Here is a 26,088-nt window from a genome sequence, read left to right on the forward strand (position 1 = left end):
GAATTGTTGACACACTTCAGCCACATGAGTCCTGGCATTGTCATGCATCAGAAAGAACCCAGGATCCACTGCACCAGCATCTGGTCTCACAATGGGTCTGAGGATCTCATCCTGGTAAAGTTGTTTCGTTCATCTGTGTTGTCTGACTGGTGACGTGTTTCCGCCAAGGGCGCAGAAATCTTGGCCATAGACGCTTGTTGAAAGTTGTACATGCGCAGTAGCTCGTCTACAATGCAAGTGATTGGAGGATGTTTGGGCACAGCTTTCTTGCGCCCAGAGCTGAATGTAGCTGGGGCTGACGTCACAGCCGTCTGTCATAAAGTGTGGCTGAATCTGATTGATGGGTTGAGTCGCGGGAGTTGGAGAAGATAGGACAGAGACGCAAAATGGACAAAGAGAAATCACCATAATAACCTTTAAATTTGGACTTGTTTTTGTACTTATCCTTTAAAGAAGTGCTATCCGTGCATCATGGACAAAATGTACTCATCCTGGACTAGTAATATAGAAGCAACATCATAATTTGCACACATTACAAAACCCATCCACAAACACAATATCCTCTACGTTGAATAATGAGTTTGTAATGTGATTTTCTAACGTGTACATTTCTCAAGCCTGCAGTGACGACATCACATCCTTGACCTTTCCCACTAAGTGTTTTACTCCAGTGTGAGGTTAATGCATTAAAGGAAATTGCAGTGTGTGACTAAACATGGAAGATTCTTTCACGTCAAAAGAGCAGCAACAGCATCCAAGGCTGTAATTTAGCGTCCAGTGAAGAAACTTAAACACGTCTGCAATTATCTGTAACACATCTGATGGGCTAAACCTCACATCTAGCTGAATAAACTCTTTCCCACAAGCTATTTCTCCATCGCAGGTGCCTTTAAAAAAAAACCGAAGGTCACACGGTTGGTAGGATTTTAGTCATGTGCTCAGTCTGTCCATAAGAGAGGTCAGATATTAATACAGCAATTTCTAATTTATTACAAGATTTAGCTACCATATCAAGAGAAGTCTTAGTCTTCCATAAAGTCACATTTACACGATCACTGTTTTCCGATTTTGAGCAAGTTATGAAGACACGGCACCTCTTCATGTCATTGTTCATTTTTGTGACATGCTAATGTATGCAGATCAAGGCCCATTAGCATCTTTGTCCCATGAGCTACGTTTGCATGCACTGATTGCATTTCTTTAGCCCCCCCCCCCAAAGAAACACATCATAGAGAGCCAAGTTGTTTTATTTTATTCATAATTTGTCGCCTGGTAAATTGTTCCATTAGCTTTCCACTCCCAAAATATAATTCTGGGCTTTTCAAATCACGGGCCTATTCTCCAGCGATAGCAATAATTGTTACGAGTTTCCGACAACACAATTACATGTTGGAGAAATGTGTTTTCTAAGTGCTTCGAGCTGTGGAATACAGTTGTAGAGAGTCTATTCTCTCTTTGATTGTGTGTGTGTGTGTGTGCGTATGTGTGTGTGTGTGTTCATGGGAGAAAAAAAAAGGAGAATTAGCTGCATTTATTTTATTTCTGTTTGCAACACCCATTAAAGAGCGGTTTCATCAAGCATTTTTTTTTGGGGGGGGGGGGGGGGGGGGGGGTTGTGAGTGATGGCACCCTCTCCAAACTCAGCAAATAACCAGAGAAAGCATGCTGGCTCACATCTCCAAAGCAGATGTGTGCAATAGGTGAAATCCTCCCGAGCAGCTGCATGCGATGTTGCTTCATTGACCACACAAAGACAAATGACTCACAGCTGTTTTACGAGCTGCAGTCACATTCTCAGAAGGTGTATCTTCTTCTTGAACTGTACCCGTCCTCGGTGTTATACAATATGTATTCTGCTGTCTAACACGCCCACAGCCGGCTCACTCACCACACACACACACACACACACACACACACACACACGCTCACACACACACACACAAAAAAGAGAACAAACGGAGATGGGCTTGTTCTCATCAGCATCTGCATTGTGACTACAAAGCTCATAAATCTTTAGATTTCCCTCCGTCTCTGTTATTATTAGGGCAGCTTTGTGCCGACTCATTATAGCTCATAGACTTCCATTCAGTACTTGTGCCAGATATCAACTCTGGGGAAAGAAAAAAGACATCAAGGCATCTTTGTCTGGGAATGAAATAAGACACAAGAAAGCACTTGATAAGAAAATTACGGTTTGAAAAAATAATGAACTGCATCCAAAAGAAGATAATATGCCCTCACAAAACACAGAAAGGCCTATAAATATAATAAAACCTACTAACAGATTATTAATTCAAGTATGTAAAGAACAGAGCAGTGACAAAGAACACAGCCAATGAAGAAAAAACTAAATTATGAAGATCTACATGTTTCTATTAACTTTTATATGCATTTTCAGAGGCATAAATGTACTTATTCAAAAACTGGGTGCCAAAAGAGAAACAAATGAAATTGAAAACTAGCCCAAAACAATGGAATATTTCCTCTGTGTTTTCATTTTGAAGATGGAAAGAACAGGACAAAAACAAGAAGTACATTTGAAATCAGTCACAGGTATTTAGGTTTGTGAAAATGTAGGTGTTGTGTAAATTTATGGGCGTGCTGGTGAGCCCCCTCCCACCTCTGCTGCATGCGCGCATGGCTCAGCAGGTGCTCAAGATTTAGGTAATGAGCGGAGGTTCTGACTGTTTGGCATGCTCGCAGCAGCAGGAGGATAGACAGGACAGTGTTACCAGGCACTGCATGTTGGGAAGACTTTCCTACAACACACAGGCCATTTTCCAATACCCATACTTGTCCATATTTGTGTTCTCATGTACCCGTGAAACATCATCAGTGAGAGACCCAGTACTGACCAAATTCTTAGGCGGTTTCTCACTGAGTACGCATTGAATACACTTTATCGAGGATGCATGACACCGGACCTGTGGAGGCTTGGGAAGACAACTTATCCATAATGCATTCGGCAAGAGATGCCAGAGGAGATTCGCACTTCCGAGGACGCCCTGCAAGTAGATACTCACGACGTGTGCGAATACGCACTGGCATTCTAAGAATTGGAAAATGGCCACAGACTCATTCATTTGAGAAGACACAGCCGGTAAGAACAAGGAGCTTCGTGGATGTGCTCTGTTCACCGTTGTTGGGATCTCACAACACCACAGAAAGTTGGTTCATTTCTAATGAAAAACAATCTTTTGTCCCTGAGCATTTCACCGCAGGGGGGTCCTGTTGCCACTGCAGCCCCATGCATGCAAATCCTCCCCCCCTTTCTGCTCAAAGGAGAGTGACTGCCCCCCATGCACTACTCAGCCAGTCACCAACACTTTGGCCTCCACCTTACCAAAAGCCTCTTGGAGAGATTCTCTCAAAAGGTTTTGCCCCTGCTCTTCGACGGAGGAGGTGAGCTGCATCCCAGCAGCCAACAGCTAACGGCAGAGGCCTGCAACCAAAGGCCTTGACTCCTCAACTCCTCTTCTGACCAACCACGAGGGTCAGAACTTTCCCGGATCCAGAGACCAGCATCTGATCCCCCATTAACCAGGGAAAGTACCACAGACCCGAGCGACCAGATCCTCCGGTCTGGACCAGGAAAATTCCTAATTAACTGTTTAGTGTATCTTATTAGACTGACATAACTGAATTGGCTATCATTTCCTATTAAACAGGTAGTGCTACTGAGGTATCTGATACAGATGAGATTAAAATGTCAATAACAAAACTAATAACTAATCATTATCGATAGCTAAACTGCCAAAACGCAATATTAATGGTACCCTGTGGGTGGACTGCACTACATACATGGTACCTAGTGATTCTTATGAGGTAAGAAATCCCTACACCATCTTTAATCGTATTGGTTTATTTCAAAGGGGACTGCCTCTAGTTTAAGTCTGACTCAACACCAGTTCAACTCCACACCAGGCCAACAGTCAAGCTTCAAGCATCCTGATCCCAGTCCAAGATGGCAGAGCCAGTGTCCATGAAGCAGTTAAAGGCCCTCAGAACAGCGGCCAAGAGACAGTTCACAAAGGTCGTGAACCGTGTCGGAAGGATGTACCGTATTTTCACGACCAAAAGGCGCACCGTACTAAAAGGCGCAGTCTCAGTTATGTGTGCCATTACTGCATTTAATACACACATAAGGCGCACCTGCTCATAGGGCGCGGGTTCCATGCCCACACTTCCCCCTTTAACGTTCTCATGGTGTCCGCATTACAACAACACACACACACAAGCATACAAGTGTGCGTATTTAAAAATAGAGCAGGAGCAAAACTGAGTTTGGTTGTGCTTTATTTAAGTATTGATTACAAAGTACTAACATTTTTTTTACCTGTAATCGTCATCAATCAAACCCATCGAACTCCTCATCCTCTGTTTCTGAATTGAACAGCTGCGCTAAATCTCCATCAAACATACCAGGTTCATTTTCTTCACTGTCAGAGTCACCTTCCGTGCCGTGCAGCTCCTTGGAAATGATGCCGGCTTTTGCGAAAGCTCGAACAACAGTGCCAGCAGACACGCTAGCCCAAGCATCTACAATCCATTTGCAAATTGTGGCGTAACTCGCCCGGCGCTGCCTTCCACTCTTTGTGAAACTGTGGTCTCCATCGGTCATCCATCGCTCCCACGCCGCTCGCAGCCTTACTTTGAACGGCCGGTTCACACCGATGTCCAGCGGTTGGAGTTCCTTTGTCAGGCCTCCCGGAATGACAGCAAGCTCAGAGTTCATTTGCTTCACTTGTTTTTTCACATCGGCTGTGAGATGGGCACGCATAGAGTCACAGATCAACAGCGATGGTGATGCGTGGAAAAAACCACCTGTTCTCCTTACATACACCTCCCTCAGCCACTCTTTCATCATTTCCTCATCCATCCAGCCCTTTTGATTTGCCTTAATGATGACTCCTGATGGAAACTTCTCTTTAGGCAAAGTCTTTCTCTTAAAAATCACCATAGGCGGCAGTTTCTGTCCATTAGCATGGCAGCTAAGCACAACAGTAAAAGAAGACTTTTCGTGCCCCGTTGTGCGTATCGCTACCGTGCTGGTCCCCTTCTTCTCCACAGTGTGACTCACCGGGATGTCGAAAGTTAGCGGCACCTCGTCCATGTTAGTGATGTGGCTGGGCTGGATGTGTTTGTCGGCGATGTGTTTGCTGCAGTAGGAGTGGAAGATGGCCAGCTTTTCATTATAATCCGCTGGAAGTTGCTGCGCTACCGTAGTTCTGGCCCGGATGGAAAAATGGCACCGTTTCATGAAACGAAAGCACCAAGACGGACCTCCTTGGAAATGTTCAATTTTCATTTCTTCTGCTAGCGTTACTGCTTTTAGTCGAATGGTGACCGTCGAAACGCTTCTCCCACTCGTTCTTTGTGCGATGATCCACTGCTCGAGTCTTTCCTCCAACTCGGGCCACCTCGCCTTATGTCCGCGGAAACTCAGCTGCGTCTTCTTCACCTGTCGGAGCTCGTTTTCCAGCTTCCTCCACTTGCGAACCATCGATTCATTAATCTTAAATTCTCTCGCGGCTGCTCGATTTCCATGTTCCTCCGCGTAGCTGATGGCCTTCAGTTTAAACTGTGCTTCATAAGCGTGTCTCTTCGCCATTTTCAGGGTTGTTAAAACAACGATGTTCTGCATAACGCACATACCCGTTCATTTATATACAATCCACGCCCACACTTCCCCCTTTAACTTTCTCATGGTGTTCCCTACTACGTCCGCTTTACAACAACAACACACACATAGGGCGCACTGCACCATAGGGCGCGGCGCACTGCACCATAGGGCGCGCCGCACATTTTGAAGAAAATCTAAGACTTTTATGTGCGGCTTATAGTCGTGAAAATACGGTATGCTGAGATGACTGTGGAAGAGCTTGAAGAAAGTTTCTTTAAACTGACAGCTGAGGGTTCGAGGGTAATGGACATGAATGATGACATTGAGCCTGAGCTGCTCGCTCAAGTAGGAGAAGGTAAACATAAGTACTGAGCAAAGAACTGACTTGGTCAGGATGGCAGAAGAGTGTGAAACCAAGTTTAAGAAGAACAAAAGCCTTCTGCAAGGAAGATTGTGGGCAGACTTTGGAGAAGCAGAGGTGACACTGGAGGCCACCGAAAATGGAAACTGAAGGTTTACAAGCATCCAACCAGACACAAGCAAAGACACCTGTGATTTTATTGTAAACCATCAAGAGGAGCTTTTAAAGACAGTGAAAGCAACCTTCCTGAAGTGGTATCACTGGACTTTCCGTCCTGAAGCTAGAGACATCACCCAGTGGGTAAGAGTTCTTGAGCAGTCCCTCCCTGAGTTGGTGTCAAAGAAAGCTGAGTACATTCAGGCTAACAGGGAAGAGGAAGGAAGACATTCCGTGATTGGTCAGGCTGCTCTATACACACCATCCATCAGACTGAAGCAAACATCCCAGCCAAAGTTTACATGAAACAAGCGCAACTTCTACTGATGGTGGAAAGACTGGGATGCTTTGCAGCCACAAGCTGAACCTTCAGGATCCAAAGAGGTCAAGAGGTTCCAGTTGCTTGACATTTTGGAAGACAAAATAGTGCGAGACCTGCGGCTCTTGTCCTAAAACTCCGGACATGACATTGTTCAAATGCTAACCAACCGCTTTGGAAATCGCACGGCCATTGCTGTTGAGATAGTGGAGGAGCTGCAAAGATTACCTCCCATTAGGAGTAAACAGCCAAGAAGAATAGTAGATTTGATTCAAACAGTTGAGAAAGCCCTGAGTGATCTGTAGGACCTTGGTGATACTGGAGCCATAAAAAATCCTTTGATAACCAAATCTATAGAAAGTAAGCTGTCCAATAGACTTAAAAAAGAGTGGTTGCTGTATCCTGCTGAGAAAGGAAAAAGCTAAAAGATGAAGAAACTAGTTGACGAGAGACAAGGATGGAACCTAGACAAGCCAGGAACAGCACTACAGGGTCCAGAGACACTTTGTGAAAGTGCACACTCTATGGGGACCCAAAACATTCCAAAAAAGCTGCAATTCAGATTCTGACGGTAAGTGTCAGGTAAGAAAGAAAATCGTTTGCTCCCGTAGCTCTCAAGCACTGTCTGCCTCTTTCCTGAAATCAACAGAATGTCTCATGCACGTATGTGGTCTTAAAGGGGAAGTACCCTCTTTTATCAACATGCATCAAATCATATAAAAACATGAATTCTAGTGTGCTTTTAACATTTTTAACAATCATATATACTTTCAAATTAAACTACGCATGTTTTCATGTTAAGTTTATTCAGAACTATGAACTGTTCTTTGGCCTCTACAATGATCTTGGAAGTGAGGGAAAATGCAGGTCAGAAGATTGGCACATTGATTGACCTAGTATCAGACACAAATTACATCACCCGAGAGACTCAAGCTAACGTCTGAGGACATCACACTGACAGTGCATGGAGTTGGAGGCATGAAAATGTCAGTGAAAACGAAGCAGTATTTCCTAAAGATCAGGGTCAATTCCAGTAAAGGAACCACAGTTTCCCATCAACTGCTATGCTACGGTCTTGATAGACACTGGTGGTCTCCGTTATTACTGCAGGCCAAGGGATATTCAGCCGGGATGCAGCGCATTTGCACACTGACTGCATGTCCATGCTGATGGAGGGGGAAGTGGGCACGCTTCCCTCCTCGTCCCGGAGGCAGCCACAGCGCCTGGTGTGGCGAACTGAGGTGATGGAATGAGGAATCCTCGCACTCCTCATAATCCAACTCCAGCCCGTCTTCCACGAGCAGAGTTGCGTGATCCAGCTGGGAGCCCTAGTTGGCGTCATTCCCGTCTTTGGCCTCCCTGGTGACTGGTATGTCACCGGAGGGCAAGAACGGGTCCTGGCTGGATGAGCTAGCTTGGTGTGCTAGGTGTCGTCTGAGACTTTTCATGGTGAACCGAGCACAGTGCAAGTAACAGAGTGTTAGTACTTGTGCTTGAACTCACCCTCTAAAAAAGTGGTATCAGTGCATTCCTATAATAATGCATGGGATTTGGACTGGTCTCACCAGCAGATAGGTTAACCAGTCAGTTAAACACAGAGTTCAATAAATCTAGTGGAAGCCAAGACTTGTGTTGGGCTCAAGATTCCATTGATCTCCTCCAAGCAGTTTCTCCCTCAGAGGAGAAACACCAGGAACAGTAAACAGGCCATAAAACCGCAGGGAGGAAGGCAACGACCCTAGGAGGGCCCCAACCCCCAGATTGGGAACGAAATTCAAACTTGGTGAAACTCCCTTCCAACCAACTGCTCCTGGCTTCTCAACCCAACCACCGAGAGAGACACACGTCTCTGCTGCCTCGTGACGGAAAGAGAGCACAAAGTGGATCCACGGAACCAAACCGAGGTTCAGGCTGCTGGACGAGTGGGACACAGTTTGGACTACTTCTTCTAATTCCCTTTTTTGGGGGGATTCTGGGATCCACCCCTTCAGCTGCCCCGCTGTCCACTCCTGCGGCTGAAGCGCCAGGCCTCTGGTTCGGGATGCCGAATCCAGACCCGGTAATAACAGACAAGTTACCACTGCCTCACAGAACTGCGCAGCCCCACGGATGGTGCTGAACAACCCAGAGCAATGACAGTAAGAGCGTTGTCTGGACAGCAATTGTTAGATTAGCCTGAAGCTAACATGCAATGTGTTTTACTGGACAACTGATAAGGCCGCAGGTCTGCACAAAGCTGCAGCCCATCTGTCAGGTCACGGGCACCATCGCAAGTTCAAGACTCGGGTTTTCCACCTCAGAACCAGAGGTCCAAGTGAGCTCCAGGCCCACTGGGATCTCTGTTAGGGCTTTTCCACCAAAAAGAACCAGGAGCTAGCTCCGTGCCGGTGCTAGAACCAGTTCTTAAATGAGCACCGACAAAGAACCAGTTCTTTTTCCACCGTTAACGGAGCCAGGTGAGAGCTACGTCATTGCGTCACTGAAAAACGTCGTACGTCACGACACACGTGACCCCAAGCACTTCTGTGGAAAACCTCTTGAGACAGTCATGTGCCGAAAGTCATGTAAACTGCCGCAAAAGGAAGCGGAATACGAAGAAGAAGACGTTGCCCACCGAACGGAATAATGCAATACCAACAATGTCAGTGTTGGTGGTTTTTCTGCGAGCGATTCTGCTGGCTTTGTACAGCCACATGAACCAACGGCGGCGAAGATTCGATCTGTACCGGATGGCTAGTCACCTACGTCGTCGGTGCATTAGACGGCGCGTTCGATTGATGAGACCGGTAATAACTCAAGACGTTTTATACTTATGACTTGAATGTGGCAGCATTAGCATCGGTACTGCTACTTGGTTTTTACTTGGTTTGTATTGAACCGTAATATTAGACGTTAATACATTACGTTTGTATTTACAGATGCTTGCACGACGGAGGTCGCCTGTTGTGTGGTCACATCCACGATCCCGCTACTGGTGGGACACAACTGTACCGGACTTCAGCCCGCAACAGTTCATTCAAAACTTTTGTGTCTCACGGGAGTCATTCCACTATATATGCGAGCGGACCACTCACGTCCTGGTGAAAAAGGACACAAATTACTGTCTGTGTGTCCCAGTCGAGAAATGGGTCACAATTGCTCTCTGGAAACTGGTGACTGGCGGCGAATATAGGACCATCAGCCATCTTTTTGGAGTAGGACTTACCACCGTGTACAACTGTGTGCAAGAGTTCTGCAGTGCAGTCATCCAGGTACTACTCCCTGTACACATAACGACTCCTGATGCCATGAAATTAATGGCAATGGCCACATATTTCAATAACCGTTGGAGAGTCCCACAGTGTGTAGGTGCAATTGATGGCAGCCATTTGCCAATAATAGCACCGGAAGAATATCCAAGAGACTACTTCCACCGCAAAGAATGGCATTCTATTGTTTTACAAGCCGTAGTGGATGGGAAAGGACTTTTCTGGGATGTGTGTGTTGGTTTCCCAGGGAGTGTGCATGACGCACGGGTTCTACGCCAGTCTCAGGCCGTTTTCCAATACCCATACTTGTCTATACTTGTGCTCTCGTGCACTCGTGAAACGTCATCAGTGGGAGACCAAGTACTGTTCCAATTCTTAGGCCGTTTCTCACCGAGTACACATGGAATACCCGGATGTATCCTCGCTCCGCCCACTTTTTCGAGGATGCATCGACACTGACCTGTGCAGGCTTGGGAAGCCAATTTACCCATAATGCATTTGGCAAGAGAAGCCGGAGGAGATCGCGGAGGAGGAAACACACAACGGTGCGTAAAAAATCTGAAATATTAGCATCATTGTTCAACAGAGTGCAGTTTTAAGAGGGTTTTAGGTGAGAATATAGTTGTTTAAAATGTTGTTATGAGGTTGATATTTCAAGATCACGTTTACTTAAACATTTGTTCTGGCGTTTTCATGAGATCTAAATGTTTTAGTGTAAATCTAACTGTTCATGTACATTTAAATTTGTTGCTGAGGGGAAAGATCCTGTTTAAAACTATTTAACTTGACTGAAAGGTGAAGGTACTACTGTCCATTGTGTTTTGTCTCAATTGCACTAAAGTGTTCTACCCATTATACTGGAGGTTCTACTGGTTCTACTGGAGGTTCTACTGGAGGATGCTGTGGATTCAAACTAACACTTTGCACTATTTGAATCCAGGACTACTGAGGAACCTGAAGCCTGGTCCAGTGGAGAAGAGGATCTCCTCCAGATGAGGAGTGAGGATTGTTTTTGATGTTTGAATTATTACATGTATATATTTTATTCATACATGAGTTAATAACTTACTGAACTGGTAGTGTGTCATTCTTTTTGTTTTATGTCCTCCTCATAGACCTCATAATTGTTGAAATTCCTCCGAGACAATTTCTTCTTTAAAGCAACATTACATTGTTGATCAAATAACACAGACAAATGTTCAGTTCTATATTTTACAGTCATATACAGTCTGTCGATCTCTCTGTTGATCTCGCTGTCTTTATCCATCTATCTCCATATATTTACACATGACAAGAGAACATGACTTCATGAGGAGAGCTTCCTGTCTAGATGTAGTTCTCCTCTCTGGTTGTGATGACATGTCGGTCTTTATCAGGTGACGGGCCAGATGAGGCTCTGAGGAAGACTACAGATGAAGCTGAAACATGTCAGCAAGGTAGAATCTTTCCTGCATCTACCTGTCGTTAAAAAATACTCTATAATATATGAGGTTAGAAAGAACTTTAGAATTTTACAAAACAATGTCATTATTCTATGTACATAATGTTTCTAACTTGTGTTTTTACTGTTGTAGGTTCTGCTGAAGGTTATTAAATAAAGTTTCCTTTATCTTCTGCTTGATATCTTTCTTTGCTCGACAGTATAAGCCATGTGTGTATTTATGTATTTACTCTCACACAGTATAAGCCATTTATGTATTTATTCTAAAGAGAAATTACAGCTAATGATTGGAGTGTTTAACTGTAGGATGTATATTAGACAAATGTAATACAGTACATATTAATGACATGACCAGAAGGATGACAACAAGCAGCAGGTATGTGAAAAGCTGGTTACTTCATTTAATAAACATCAGGGATCTTCAGTAAAACAGTAAAATACTAGTTTGTATTAGTAGAACATTTCTGATCAGCTGCTTTCATTGTTCAAGGAGATGAAGAGTAAAATAAAGGCTGTATAGGAGGTAGAAGTAATAGTAACACTGTACTATACACAGAACTATACACTGTACTTTATACAGTACTGTACATTGTACTATACACGGTACAATACACTGTAATATACACAGCATGTATGCAACAGAAAAGGTAGTATTTTACAATAATGTTCTAAAATTTAGATCATCATATAAAATATGTACAAATCACCTTCCTGCTGAACCTGAGAGGAAACAGGTTCCTCCTCTTCCTCCTCCTCCTCCTCCTCAGCTTCAGGGTCCATCATCCAGCCATGACAGCCACCGCGTCATCAAGTACTCGTGTTCCAATTCTCCTTTAACGCCGAGGCGTCCTCGTAAATTTGCATTTCCGCACTTCCGAGGATACCTTGCAAGTAGTTACTCGTGACGTAGGCGAGTACACACTGGCACTCTAAGAATTGGAAAACGGCCTCATTTGTGGAATATTGTGGGCGAAGGACACTTACTGGGACAAAACTGTGATGTTGGACAGTATATGATAGGTGACCCAGCCTACCCCATGCAGAAGTGGCTCATGAAGCCATTTTCTGACACTGGCAGACTGGCTCCTGAACAACATAAGTACAACTACAAGCTGAGCTGTGCACGATCTGTTGTTGAAATGGCATTTGGGAGATTGAAAGGACGATGGCGGTGCCTCCTAAAACGTAATGACTGCAAGCTGGAGCTTAGCAAAAAAATGGCAGTGACTTGCTGTGTGCTCCATAACATTTGTGAAGAACATGGGGACAACTTCAACGAGGAGCTCCAGAGCAGACACATCAAGAGTCAGCCTGCTCTCCGACCATTGCCTGATAAAGGTAACCTGGAAGGTGCAGAAGTCAGGGCAGCTTTGATGGAACATTTCAGTTGTGGGGATGAGTGACATTTTCAACCGAAAACATGCTGTTGAGTTAACAATAAATCCTCATGAAATGTCAACTGTCTCTACTTTTTCTTTTACAACACTGAAGTTGTCAGTGTATTCTTAGGTGCGACTGCTTAATATGGCATTTTATTTTGTCCGTGTTGTACATAAGTTTTGGTAAATGCAGTTGATGCATTTTTATTCTACAATTATTTTGAGGACTTGCATCCTGTACCAAAAGCAAGCACTTCAGAAATGGATACCTGTACATGGCAGGTATTAAAGAATAAGTCAATGTAGAGACAAGTGAACTTGCTTTGTTTTGGAATAGTCTGAACATATTGAAATATCACAATCAGGAAAAGGTATAAATAAGAAGTAGTATCTTCTTTTGGAGTTAAACCTGCCTAAAATACACGAAGTAGGTAAGCAGCGCTGCACGTAGGATATAACCTGTGACGAAGAAAAACTGATGGATACTTTGCACGCAGGGAAGGCATGTGGGTCTGCATTCCGAAATACAAAATTTTACACAAGTCTTTCTCTACAATTCTAAGTGGAATGGAAGTGATTTGCATCTGACTGTTAGATATTATTTGTGCTGTCTGGAAATGTAGTCCATCTTGCCGTTTGAACACCAGAAGTTGCGTGACAACAAAGTCAAAGTGAGCATGTGTTTTTGTTTAAAAAATGTATTTACTTACACAGCACACAACACACAAAATTGTTTATGTGTTATTTAGGGACGAGCTGCTCAATCGCAGACGCCATACGCCCCAACACACCCAATAGGGCGTCCGTCTGTGCGTCCATGCGAAGCTTACTGTTCACTAAAGTTTCCGCCAGTTGGCGGTCGGCTTCACACTGCTGATACAGCCAGTCCTCATCAACAGAACCCCGCTTCCTTTTGTCTGCATGAAAACAAAGACAGATTGGTGACTACAACGTATCTTTACAAAAATAGTTAACTTACACGAAATGCTTATTGCTATTACGATGGGACAAATCTCACTTGATCTGCTGGAGGATGAACATTGGCAGCTGCAAAGGGTACCGGAGGTGCGTGGTGCTCCATGGGTGGCCGGGTCGGTGGGAGTGCTGGCTGGGTCGGTGGGAGTGCTGGCCGGGTCGGTGGGAGTGCTGGCCGGGTAGGTGGGAGTGCTGGACGTGTCGGCGGGATTGCTGGACTGGTCAGTGGACAGTCTGCACAGTGGCGAAGGTGTGCTGCAGGCCAGTGGCCTCCGCATCATTCCCTCATCGTCAGAGCCCAACCATGCTAAAAAAGAAAGTAAGTATTGGAGACACAATTGACCACATCAGCACTTAAAGGGAACACCAAATCCAAATGCGATGTGTTGAATTCCAACATCTGCATAGGTAGAACATTCACTACAATCAGCACGTTGAAGAACTCAGACGATAAGCGCGTTATATAATTGGAGAACATTGTGTTTTGAATGCAGGTCATGCAATGAATGAAACGCTGCTCGCGCTTCAACAGCTGTTTGTTGATTAGCATAGCAACAGCCACTAGCTTATCCTTAAACACACAGTCCTCTTGATGCTCCTAGGGAAATAATATGATTACGACAGTGTTGTAACATGACTACATAGGTTTTACATGCTGGTCTTGTAATGAATGGAAATGTTGTTGCTCTTTTCACCACGATGTTTCCTCGTTTGTTAGCGTGGCGTCGGTTAGCTCCTCTGCTCACAAGTCTGCAACATCCAGAATACGGACCTGGTCTGTTGTAGCTGGCGTTATTAATTTATAGTGGGCTAACAGTGAGTATTTTGAAATTAATACTTACTGGGATCAGTGACGGTTGAGTCCTGCGGTCGGTACACAACATGGGCTGTGGCGGAGTTCAGTGCCCCGGTGCAGTTATTTGCAGGCCGGTCACCGAGCACAGAGTCCAGCACTGAAAAGTGTGGAGTAATCCACGGTCGACCATTGCCGCTGCGTCCCAGCTCCCGTTTTTGGTCCCGGTAGTGTTTTTTTTTTTTTTGTTTGTTTATATAGGAGCTGATTCACAGTCCTACTGTATCCTGCCACGGCCATGTCCCGTTGTATATCATGGTACATCGGTTTTGTCCACGTCGCACCATCCAGTTAGGCCTGCACTTCTGATGCAGACCACATGAGACCACATGAGAGGAAGCACTGCGTCTCCTCGTCGCTCCATTGCTGTTTCTTCCACTCCATTGCGCTCGCCGCTGTGGATTTCAAAAATGCCGGTACAGCGCGTCTCTTCCGCCTTGTAGGTAGCGATAATTACGCCCACAGGTGATGACGCACCTGGCTCCGCTCTAGCTCCTATCTGGCCCAGCAACGAAGTGGGGCCAGCGTAGCACCAGTTTAGCCCCTGTTTGCCCGGGGCTTTGGCAGTGGAAAGACAAAGAACTGGAGCTAAGTCTGGCCCTGGCTCCGAACTAGCTCCTGGTTCTTTCCGGTGGAAAAGCCCCTTGTGTGGAGAACCGGGTTCGAGAACCGAACCTTGCCAGAACACCTTTTCTCCTTCTCTTTCTCTCCCTCTCCACTAATCCGGCCCCGCGCATCCCCGCTGCTCACGTTAACTGATTGCGATTAGATAAGCTCACACACATAGACACATTTAGCAACCAAACTGCTATCTTGTGCCGCTTAACCACATCCGCATGATCACCAGAGTTCTGGCTGTATGTCCTGACTGACATCCAGTTAGAACTCAAGGGCGCTCAGAACTGGGCCGACAAAGCCGGCCGGTCATTACGGGAGTAGGTGAGACCGCTTCGCTCTGAGATCCCCTCATGCATGCGTGCGCGACAGGCGTCTTGTTTATCTCGCCGCTAAGCAACCACTGCGGCCCCCAGAAACAGCGAGTCAAACACCTCTAGTTTTCGTGTGGGTCATCGCAATCCTTCTTGACACCCACCTGGTGGATGCATCAGGTCATTGCGCTCTCCCTCTGCGCGCTGCTGCACGCCCCAAGTGGCTGTCATGGTCACCACACTGAACTTGACGTCTGCCTCCACCTGGACGTGGGAGGTCATTACACCCACTCATCCTCACACACACACACACACACACACACACACACACACACACACACACACACACACACACACACACACACACACACACACACACACACACACACACACACACACACACACACACACACACACACACACACACACACACACACACACACACACACACACACACACACACACACACTCTTTATACATAGTGTTTGCTGTTTCGTGGATTAGATCTCTGTGTTAGATGACCTTTGATACTTGATTGTGTTGATTTATGGAATGATTTCTGTATTATTTTGGAATTAATACACTTTTGTTAATAAACGCCTGTTAGCTGAATTGAATGATTCTTGGTGATTATTGTTGACAATTCACTGGTTTGTGGCTCGGATCTCACACCTTCCCTTTTATTTGAGATTGTTATATTTTACACATAAGTATTAACTAACTTAAACGTTTTTCCCATCGAGACTGATATTTTGGTAATTAGCTATTTCCAGTTTATCTGGTGGTGCCCCCTTTTCATTATTAATAAATAACGAATTTATTCAAATTAATAATTTTTCATTAATTATTTTTGATAATTTATTAACTTTTAAGTAATTACTCAATTACTTTAGTAGTTGTTAATGAGTAAATGACTGTTTACACCCAGTAATAATTTACATTTTTCATAAATTACTTCCAGTGATTTATTACTTTCAGTAATCTATTACTTAGCGTAAGTTAATGCTAATAACCAACCTTAAATCCCAACACTTGTATTTGGATGCTTTACCGAACCACAGTGTGAAACTGTAACAAAACATCACAAAATATACATGTCAAGTCAGGTCAAATTTATTTATAGAGCACTTTAAAACAGCTGTGGCCGAAGCCAAAAGGCTTCACATAAAAGACAATGTAAACAAAACAAATTACAATAGAAGAGTAAAAACAGTGAAATACATTAAAACAAACACCAAGATTGGCAACAATAAAACCAGGCACACAGTCTCAAACATGGTTTAAAGCCAAGGAATAAAAATGGGTCTTAAGATTAATTTTAAAAGTGGACAGTGAGGGGGATTGTCTGAAGGGCTGTGGTAGCTCATTCCACAACAGAGGGGCTGCATCAGAAAAGGCCCTATCCCCTCTGAGCTTTCGTTTGGACCTCAGTACCTCCAGAAGAAGCTGATCAGCTGACCGGAGGCACCGAGCAGGGGTGGAGGGGTGGAGCAGCTCAGAGTAGTAGGGCGGGGCCAGATCGTTCAGAGATTTAAAAATGAATAAAATAATCTTAAAATTAATTCTAAAATCTACAGGCAGTCAGTGGAGAGAAGCCAGAATGGGTGTTATGTGCTCCCTCTTACGTGCTCCAGTTATAAGGCAGGCTGCAGTGTTCTGGACTAACTGGAGACGAGCGAGGGAGGACTGGCTGACTCCAATATAAAGTGCGTTACAGTAATCCAGCCAGGATGTAATAAAAGCATGGATTACTGTTTCAAAGTGCTGGTGTGCCAGAATGGTCTTCACCTTTGCAAGTCTTCTGAGGTGGAAGAAGCTAGACTTAACCACTATCCATATCTGAGAGTCCAATTTAAAGTCACTGTCCATTCTAAAATCTAAGTTTAAAACCACTGGCTTCACACGTAGAGCCAGGGGACCCAAGTCGAAAAGAGGGGGTTCACAGGAGTCACTGGGCCTGAACACCATCACCTCAGTTTTGTTTTCATAAAAACATAGAAAGTTAAAAGGCATCCAGGCTTTAATGTCCTCAAGGCATGACAGAAGAGGTGACAGTGAGGAGGCATCTTTCTTATTAAGTGGGACATAAATCTGGCTGTCGTCCGCATCACAGTGAAAAGAGATGCCGTGCCTCCCGAGCACAGAACCCAGTGGCAGATGAACAGGGGGAAAAAGCAGGGGCCCTAAAATTGAGCCCTGTGGAACCCTATATGTGAGAGGAGCAGAGGAGGATTCAGAGCCAGCAAGGCTGACACACATGGTTCTGTCTGCGAGATAGGACTTAAACCTATCCGTGGTGGTACCACGGCTGCCCACCAGGTGCTGCAGCCGGACATCAAGATGTCATGGTCCACGGTGTCGAATGTTGCAGTCAGGTCCAGCAGGACCAGAACCCTGTGATCATTAGCCTGGAGGATGCCATTAAAAACCCTGAGCAATGCTGACTCTGTGCTGTGCAGGGGTTTAAAACCAGACTGGAAAACTTCTACAATGTTGTGCTCCTCTAGGCAGGCCTTAAGCTGTGCATGGACAAGCTTTACTAAAATCTTTGAGATAAAGGCAGCTTGGAGATGGGCCTAAAATTAGCCAAGACAGCCTGGTCAAGGCCTGGTTTCTTAAGAAGGGGCTGCACCTCTGCATGTTTAAAAAGCACAGGAACAACACCAGATGAGAAGCAGAGTCAGAGAGATCAGAGCCAGGAGCTGGAATCAGGGCCCTGGTGGCAAGAACCTTGTCAATGAAGAATTGCGGGAAGTTTTCACACATTACAGGGGATGCTTCCAGGAAAACAAACTGTGGGGCAATTAAAACAGAATCAATGGTTCTGAAAAGCAGGCGTGAGTCGTGGCAGTTTTCCAGAATTATTTTTGACAAGTGCTTTCTTTACATACACAAAAAACAGCAGTAATTCAAACTACAAAATACTGATATACAGAAATATAATAGTCTTACCGAGTTATAAAATGCCCTGGCTAGCTCAGTTGGTAGAGCATGAGACTCTCTAGATAGTGGGTTCATGTCCCACGCCGGGCGCCACCTTCCCGTGGGCTCACGACCTGCAGGAAGTTTCTTAAACGGTACAATGTGATCTGGGTGACGGTGCTCAGACTGCAACCCGGAAACAGATAAGTGGAAGAAAATGGATGGATGGATAAATACAGACTCTATACATGTGTGTAAACATATGGACATGGCTTTCTTTCCTATACAGAGCCTATATTTTCTATATGCAGAAGTTGCTTAAAAATTTGTTTTTCACATTATATGACTAAGCCAGTTTGCACGGCAATGATTTCAAGTGAAAACACAAAAATTTAGTTTTATTTTGCGTGTCGGAAAATAATAATCTCCTGGGACTTGGTAGTTTTATAGTTGAGAGTTACTTGTAATAGTAATCCAACTTGGTCGTCTGTCCATACAAATACCCGTGTATTTGCTTGTTAATGTTTATAGCGTTTTGTTCTCTTCGTGTGTGCACACACAAATCTTCAAAGCTAAATAAGCACAGTGCATTTGTAGTGTCTATTGTTTATATCCTGAAGCGTTTATATAAGATGAATACAATACCAATGTTTTAACGATTCCACATCGTTATGTGTGGCGAGCAAAAAGTAATAACATTAAAAAGTCACATCCGATCCCAGTTTATTGCGATAAAAGCTCCTGACGGGTGAAACATGTTGCAGGGCTTTTATTCCGCCTCTGTTCAATATAACTGGTCCAACAGATGTTGCAGCACATACGTTTTTATATTAAACTAGGAATAGTGTCTCACCTTCCTTTTTTCTAACTTCTATGATACCAACTTTCTAACAAGGCTCTGGAAGATTGGTGCAGTCATGTTTTTACCCCTTAATGTGTGAATAAAAAAAATAAATAAAAAAATTGAGCCCCAACATTTTTATACTAAAGACTTTATAGTCAGAAGAAAAGAGGTACACCTTTTCATGACACTTATAGGAGCTTATATCTTGAAAAGTGCAGTCATTTACAAGTTTTATGGGTTTTTTGAGGAACAGCTTTTAAAAATGGTAAACTGCTCTCTTCAGATGGGTGTCTTCCCCACCGCTTTTAAAACGGCCATGGTGAGGCCCCTTCTGAAGAAGAGCAGTTTAAACCCCAAGGTTCGTAACAACTACCGTTCTATATCCAACTTACCATTTTTAAGCAAAATTTTTGAAAAAATAGTTTTTACTCAAATAAATGATTTGTTACATAAAAATAACATTTTAGAGACGCATCAGTCTGGTTTGAGGAACAACCACAGCACCGAGACAGTGCTTTTAAAGATTTTAAATGCTATCAGGTGCAATCAAGACTCCCACCAGCTCACAGTTTTGATTTTATTGGATCTTAGTGTTGCCTTTGACACCATTGATCATGTCATTTTATTAGATAGACTCATGAATCTGGCCGGCGTCTCTTGTCGTGTTTTTAAGTGGTTCAGTTCTCATCTCATATATCGACGTTTCTTTGTAAGTATGGTTCCACGTTCCTCGGAAACCCATGAAATCAGCTGGGGTGGTTCCCCAAGGGTCAATTTTAGGCCCAATCCTTTTTAATCTATACATGCTGCCACTAGGGGATGTCATCAGAAGACATGGCATCAGCTTCCATAGCTGTGCTGATGACACACAGCTGTATGTGGCAGTGTCTCCTGATGACACAAGGCTAATTGATGCTCTTCTTAACTGCATTTTAGATATCAATAGAAAAGAATAGAATAGAATACAATTTTATTTATATGGCACCTTTCCCAGACATGAGTCACAGGGTGCTTAACAGCACTAAAAATAGAAAAAATGTAATTATTAAAAATTCAAAATTAAAATGAGATGAAACAGAGATAAGATCATTAAAAGTGTAGAAGCAAGAAAAAAGATAAACATACATAGTTATACAGAAATGTAAAATTGAGCAGCTACAAGTCAAAGGCCTGCCTGAATAAAAATGTCTTTAACTGCTTCATAAAAACACTACAGGAGTGAACACATCTCAGCTGAAGCTGAAGAGCATTCCACAGCTTTAGTGGAAGAGCTTCAAATGCACAATCACCACAGGTTCTGAGCTTGGTGTGTGGGACCGTAAGCAGCATTAGTTGGCCAGACCTAAGAGCTCTATTTGGGGCATATGGGTGAAGGAGGTTGGAACTATAAAATGGTGTTTGGCCATGTAATGCTTCAAAAGTTAGCACTAGTATTTTAAAACGAACACGGAACGTGTTCGGGGTCCAGTGAAGGGAGGAGAGGGCAGGGGTGATGTGGGCTCTCCGGGTTGTTGCTGTTAAAAGACGAGCAGCTGCATTTTGGACGGTTTGAAGGCGGTTTAAAGATGACTGATTGAAACAGGTAAAAAGGGCGTTACAATAGTCTACACGAGAAGAGATAAAAGCATGTAAAATCATCTCCAGCTCCACCTTGGATACCATTCCTTTAAGTTTGGCGATGTAACGCAGGTGGAAAAAGCAGGAACGTGTCGACAGGCTGACATTGCAGTTTAGTGACAGAGACTGGTCAAAAGACACACCAAGGTTACGGAGGCATTTTTGGGGGGCAAGTATAAGAGCCTCTGTTTTGCTAGCATTTAGCTGAAAGTAATTGTCAGTCGTCCAAATTTGAATGGCCTGTAAACAGTCATTTAAAATGGAAAGTTTACTGCTCTCTTTGGGATTAAAATAATAATATAACTGAATGTCGTCCGCATACAGATGGTAAGAAATCCCACTAAAACTGCTAATTATCTGTCCCAGAGGCAATAAATACAATAAAAAATAGTAATGGGCCCATGACAGATCCCTGAGATACACCACAGGACAGAGGGACTGTGTCAGATAAAATCATATTAAGATAATATCAAGTCATGGATGGCAGCAAACTTCAGCTCAACAAGGACAAAACAGAGGTTTTAGTCATAGGTCCTGAACGCCAGAGAGAGAAACTTTTACCAAAACTGCTCGATTTTAACCCATCCCCATCCGTTAAAAACCTGGGCGTGACTTTTGACTTTGTGACATTTTTGATGTGTGAGATAAAAGTAAGCTCAAAGACTAATTTTTATCACCTGAAGAACATCGCTAGAGTCCGCCCCCACTCCTCTCTCAGGCAAGTGTGGAGGTGCTAATGCGTTTATCTCCTGTAGGCTAGACTATTGTAACTCCCTGCTCTCTGGTCTCCCCAAAAAAACTTTATCAACACTCCAACTACTACAGAACCCTGCTGCACGAGTGCTGACGAGGACCAGAGGGCGGGCCCACATCAAGCCTGTTTTAAGATCGCTGCATTGGCTCCCCGTTCGCTTCAGGATCAATTTTAAGGTTATTTTATTAGTTTTTAAGTATCTTAATCGTTTTGCACCCTCCTATTTATCTGGCCTGCTTTTACCGTATCGACCCTCACAGGCCTTGAGGTCCTCCGGCGACGGCCTTTTAATGTGCCTAAAACCAGGACCAAGACCCGCATTTATTAAAATCCGTCTGATCAATAATTCCACACTCTGAACCCTAAACCGTGTCAAATGCTTAACTGAGTCAAATCTTAAATCAATATTTTGATCCTCAACATGAGGTCTCATTAGTGTGCTCTATGGATGTGGACACAGGCGTGTAAATCTGCATACAATTGTTGCCACAAACAGGGCCTGCCTTCAGCTTTTAGGTGAACATCCTCACGTGGAGCACCGTGTTTCAAAAACGATTACCGAGGATGGCCACTGCTGTGAAACATGATCTTATTATGGAGAATAATTGAATTTACAGCCTACCTGGGATTTTCATGGGCGTAATAGCTCCATTTAGGATAAAAATAATCTCTTCTCATTACGTATGTACCTGATAACATTGCAGCTTTGTGTGTAACTACAGCTCCAATTCTATCAATCAGGACAAATATCATTAGTATGAGTGTAGCTTTGTGTGACCTTTTCAGATCGCGTTATGATAGTGAACACAGTGAGAAGGTCAGTCAGTGTCCTCCTTGTACCGAGGTGGAGGAGGAGGGCGAGGAGGAGGCCAGGCTCACACAGTGTGAGCTGCTTTAATTCCGACGTTACAGCCAGGACGGAGAAGCAGACTATGGAAGATTATTAGGGCCACTGAAGAAAAAAAACACCTCATGCACTCCAGAAAAAGTCAAAAATCAAAGTCAAGATTAAAATTTTTTTTTTTACAAAGTCCGTTCATCCAGATACCAGCTCGTGTGACTGCTTCTACAAAATGCATCGCGGGCGGTTTAATGAAGTGGTGGAAAGATGCTTCAGAAGAGGATTTAGCTCGTAAACACGGTGCAGTTCTAATCAGTATCAGTAACATCAGTAAAAATCATGAACAACCTATATTAAAGCAGCGAAGCTAATTAATATTACATCATTAATGTACATGATGTTTTGCAATATTGTTATAGTAATAATTATCTTGGACTTGCACTGTCAGCGCTGGGATATAAAAAAGGGGGACAAGAAAAAAAAGCACTCGTTACGTCACCGCTAAACGCCCCCTCTGAGTTTGAATTGGTTCTTTTTCTGTTTTTGGTTTCTCACTTTTCTTTTCTATTTCCACACCCCCTCCCTTGTTTTGATAACAATACATTTCCACTGTTTTCACCACATTAAAACCACAACATCACAATCCAACTGTCATGTCATTTCACACACTCATATATTGGCAGACACACACTCCTATGTTTGAATAGCCAGTCAGACATAGGGATCCTAAGTACACACGCACAGACATGTGCACCCACAAACGCACACACACATGCGGACACACACATACAAACAGGAGCATAAAATACAAATGTCAAAGCAGACTTGTAATGTTTCTGTTTGAAGTTTTGACAGTCTGCAACAACAATCATCAAGTAATTTGTCTCATAAATATGTACACTCAAAATAGGTCAATATCAGACCGGAATACAACTCGCCTCAAGTTGAAAGGGGAAAAAAAAAAAATTGGTTGACAGATGACTTAAAGGGGACATATCATGCTAAATCCACTTTTTTAGCCCTTAAATGCATTTTGTTGTATATTTAGAGTGTTTAGAAGTACAGAAAAGTTCAAAGTAGTCTCTTCAGGTGCTCCGTTGATATCTTTATATTCTGTTTTGGTCATATTTTGCGATCGGTTTCGATTTTTCTATTCTCTATTACGTTTTTTGAACAATGACGTCACAGTATTCGCAGCGGAACTGCCAAATTAGGACATCGACACTTCGAGCAATCCGCCATTTTTGTTTCTCGCTGCGATTTTGTAGTCCAACCGAAGTTATGAGAGGATAAGTCGAAATGTTCGGTTGTTGGATGTAGTAACCCACAAGCTTCGTTACACCGTCTCCCAGCATCAGAACCTTTTCGAAGTGCCTGGTTGAGTTTTATTTTTCACAGAAATGTACCCACATCTGTGGGTAAGATCATTTTTGTGTGCGCGAATCACTTCAAGAATGACTGCTTCAGCAACCTCCGCCAGTATAAAGAAGGATTTGCCGAAAGACTTGGTCTGATTGAGCGGTCAGTTCCTTCTATCTATGGAGACGACGAACAGAGCACTTCGGTAAGCTGTATATAACGCTAAAAAGTGTGATGATAAGACGTCACTGTCATTGTTTTGTTAGCATTAGCAGTTGCACCGTCTTCATATGTTAGCGCTGTGTGCTCGTTTTAGATTATAATGTAACTTCTGTGTTAAATAGTCGTTGTAATACAGGCAGTATTGTAGTAGTGGGCATGGATGGAGAAGTTAGTATGAATATAGTAACACACCATTGCGTTACATCCATATGAAGACGTTGTTCTGAAGGTGCATCATCGTCATTTTCATCTCGCTCCGCCAGGTCCGACTCTGGCTCGAACCTGTATGGCTGGATGGACAAATCTTCCGTTGTTGACATTTTGTAAATAATGTGTGAATATAAAGTTTCTGCGCCGCTAGATAATTGTATCTGTTCTATCAAACTACAAAGATGGCCGAACAAGGTGAAGTTGAACCGAGTGTCACCTCTGCAACCTGGAGAGGAGGCGGGGTATGAAGTGTCTCATTTGCATTTGAAGAGACCGCCCCAAAACCAGTTGCTCTCAGAAGCACATCAGAAAAGGGGTTGAAAAGGGGCCTGTGGAGCTCTAATAATGAGGAATTCAGACCCAAGCATTGCAGTTCCGCTTTATATAGACCACAACTGTATGATTTATATGTAAAAAGGAAGGATTTAAAAGCATGATATGTCTCCTTTGAATCCATAAACTCTTTCTTATGGATTTCAGATCTCATTTACATGACGATGTTCCTCGTGTTCCTTGTTTTTTGTGTTTTTATTCAAGAAAAGTTTCACATTTATACTACAATGTTCTGAAAACGATGTCTGTTAACACTGAATACATTGTAGTGAGCATGCCAGGCCACGAGTTGGCGCTGTTGTCGTTTTTTTGTTGTCATGAAACCACAGACAATGCAGACATTCGTATGGACAATGAAGTATTGTTTGCTATCAACTATACTATTAACTGTATTAACTATAAAACTACCAAGTCCTATTTACTACGGCCGCGGTGCGCATGGACAGTGCTACTACGACTCGGGACTGAGGCCAAAGGTTGTCACAAAGTGCCATTTTCGCTTGTTTACACAACGACGGTGTCTAGTTCCATCTTGGAAGCCTTTTCCAAAAAGTTGCTTTTTCAGTGGCTCCAAGCACTGTTGACTTGTAAACTGACACATAAAAGTCACAAAGCTTTGTGTATTCACTTCAAATCATTGCCATGAAACTGGCCCTGGTAAATGGTTGATTTATTTTCATTTATTTACTTGCTGTTGCACGTTACATTAGTTTGAACTTTTTAGAATGACAATACCCTCCAGTTTAAACACAAAACACACTTTGTGTAAAGACATGTGCTTCCAAAGATAATCTGTAGAACGAACTGAGCTCTGAATAACTTCAGCCACTTGATTCTGCTCAGGTAAGGCTGAACGCAAGACAACCAACCCTAGGTTGGACCATCATTAATTAATATCTCTGCGACTTTTCTATTGATTGCAAAACAGCGACTGAATGGGCTGTCTGTGTGTGGCCCGGTAAATTAAATAAAAATATGGAGAGATGGGCCTTGGGCTGGTGAAATGAATTTCAATCCAACAGTCTGTCAGTGATTAACTCTGGAAGAAACAAAGTAGTGGAGGTGTGTGTGTGTGTGTGTGTGTGTGTGTGTGTGTGTGTGTGTGTGTGTGTGTGGTAAGTGAACAAAAGGTGAAGGAGGCTGGTGTTGTTTCTACATAGGTCCATGTTGTGGACAGGAAAAACAAGTATGAAATAAAATAATCTTTAAAAAAACAAACCACTTTGACTTGTTACTTGCCTTCAGATTGATTTCTTTTTCAACTAACCTGGAATAATTCCAAATTTGCTAGAATTGTATATGAAATTCATGTTATTGGTAAATTTGGCATAAAAATAAAATTGTCACAGCTGATATGATCATGTTTTCTTAATCAATACATATAGTTAAATGGGTTTACTTTGTTAAATTTATTATTTAATGCAACACTTTACTTCATGTGTTTGTCGAGCTTAAAAACTGCAAAGAACATGCAAAGTCCACAAAGAAAAACCTCAAAAGCCCAAACCATATATAACTCCAGACAAGGGAGTTATATCTTGAAGTTCTTGTAAAATGAGCCGATGTGTTACATGTGTGAGAGCGTCTTGCATGGTATCTTTTTTAATGTTAATTAACCTACATTTTTCATCTTATTTAGTTTGCATGACTCTAGATGATATTACTAACTTCTAATTAAAATGCCCATTTCATATTCTGTTTC

Source organism: Lipophrys pholis (assembly GCF_963383615.2).
Source record: "Lipophrys pholis genome assembly, chromosome: 3".
NCBI classification, from domain to species: Eukaryota; Metazoa; Chordata; class Actinopteri; order Blenniiformes; family Blenniidae; genus Lipophrys; species Lipophrys pholis.